Source organism: Heterodontus francisci, unplaced genomic scaffold, assembly GCF_036365525.1.
Source record: "Heterodontus francisci isolate sHetFra1 unplaced genomic scaffold, sHetFra1.hap1 HAP1_SCAFFOLD_276, whole genome shotgun sequence".
NCBI lineage: Eukaryota > Metazoa > Chordata > Chondrichthyes > Heterodontiformes > Heterodontidae > Heterodontus > Heterodontus francisci.
In genome coordinates this window covers 1568589-1570999 of record NW_027141021.1, presented here as the reverse complement: position 1 = coordinate 1570999, position 2411 = coordinate 1568589, and positions in this window count along the sequence as shown.

Genomic DNA, 2411 nt, shown 5'->3' with positions numbered 1-2411 from the left:
TGAAACAGGACATTGATAGTTTAGCAGAATGGACAGACAGTCAGGATGATAGTAATTGACTGATACAGGACATGGATAGTTTAGCAGAATGGACAGAGAGTCAGGATGATAGTAATTGACTGAAACAGGACATTGATAGTTTAGCAGAATGGACAGACAGTCAGGATGATAGTAATTGACTGAAACAGGACATTGATAGTTTAGCAGAATGGACGGACAGTCAGGATGATAGTAATTGACTGAAACAGGACATTGTTAGTTTAGCAGAATGGACAGAGAGTCAGGATGATAGTAATTGACTGAAACAGGACATTGATAGGTTAGCAGAATGGACAGACAGTCAGGATGATAGTAATTGATTGAAACAGGACATTGATAGTTTAGCAGAATGGACAGAGGATCAGGATGATAGTAATTGACTGAAACAGGACATTGATAGTTTAGCAGAATGGACAGACAGTCAGGATGATAGTAATTGACTGAAACAGGACATGGATAGTTTAGCAGAATGGACAGACAGTCAGGATGATAGTAATTGACTGAAACAGGACATTGATAGTTTAGCAGAATGGACAGACAGTCAGGATGATAGTAATAGACTGAAACAGGAAAATGACAGTATAGCAGAATGGACAGACAGTCAGGATGATAGTAATTGACTGAAACAGGACATTGATAGTTTAGCAGAATGGACAGACAGTCAGGATGATAGTAATTGACTGAAACAGGACATTGATAGATTATCAGAATGGACAGACAGTCAGGATGATAGCAATTGAATTAAACAGGACATGGATAGTTTAGCAGAATGGAGAGACAGTCAGGATGATAGTAATTGACTGAAACAGGACATTGATAGTTTAGCAGAATGGACAGACGGTCAGGATGATAGTAATTGATTGAAACAGGATATGGATAGTTTAGCAGAATGGACAGACAGTCAGGATGATAGTAATTGATTGAAACAGGACATGGATAGTTTAGCAGAATGGACAGACAGTCAGGATGATAGTAATTGACTGAAACAGGACATGGATAGTTTAGCAGAATGGACAGAGAGTCAGGGTGATAGTAATTGATTGAAACAGGACATTGATAGTTTAGCAGAATGGACAGACAGGATGATAGTAATTGACTGAAACAGGGCATGGATAGTTTAGCAGAATGGACAGACAGTCAGGATGATAGTAATTGACTGAAACAGGACATTGATAGTTTAGCAGAATGGACAGACAGTCAGGATGATAGTAATTGACTGAAACAGGACATTGATAGTTTAGCAGAATGGACGGACAGTCAGGATGATAGTAATTGACTGAAACAGGACATTGATAGTTTAGCAGAATGGACAGAGAGTCAGGATGATAGTAATTGACTGAAACAGGACATTGATAGTTTAGCAGAATGGACAGACAGTCAGGATGATAGTAATTGACTGAAACAGGACATTGATAGTTTAGCAGAATGGACAGACAGTCAGGATGATAGTAATTGACTGAAACAGGACATTGATAGTTTAGCAGAATGGACAGACAGTCAGGATGATAGTAATTGACTGATACAGGACATGGATAGTTTAGCAGAATGGACAGACAGTCAGGATGATAGTAATTGACTGAAACAGGACATGGATAGTTTAGCAGAATGGACAGACAGTCAGGATGATAGTAATTGACTGAAACAGGACATTGATAGTTTAGCAGAATGGACGGACAGTCAGGATGATAGTAATTGACTGAAACAGGACATTGATAGTTTAGCAGAATGGACAGACAGTCAGGATGATAGTAAATGACTGAAACAGGACATTGATAGGTTAGCAGAATGGACAGACAGTCAGGATGATAGTAATTGATTGAAACAGGTCATTGATAGTTTAGCAGAATGGACAGAGAGACAGGATGATAGTAATTGACTGAAACAGGACATTGATAGTTTAGCAGAATGGACAGACAGTCAGGATGATAGTAATTGACTGAAACAGGACATGGATAGTTTAGCAGAATGGACAGACAGTCAGGATGATAGTAATTGACTGAAACAGGACATTGATAGTTTAGCAGAAATGACAGACAGTCAGGATGATAGTAATTGACTGAAACAGGACAATGACAGTATAGCAGAATGGACAGACAGTCAGGATGATAGTAATTGACTGAAACAGGACATTGATAGATTAGCAGAATGGACAGACAGACAGGATGATAGCAATTGAATGAAACAGGACATGGATAGTTTAGCAGAATGGAGAGACAGTCAGGATGATAGTAATTGACTGAAACAGGACATTGATAGTTTAGCAGAATGGACAGACGGTCAGGATGATAGTAATTGATTGAAACAGGATATGGATAGTTTAGCAGAATGGACAGACAGTCAGGATGATAGTAATTGATTGAAACAGGACATGG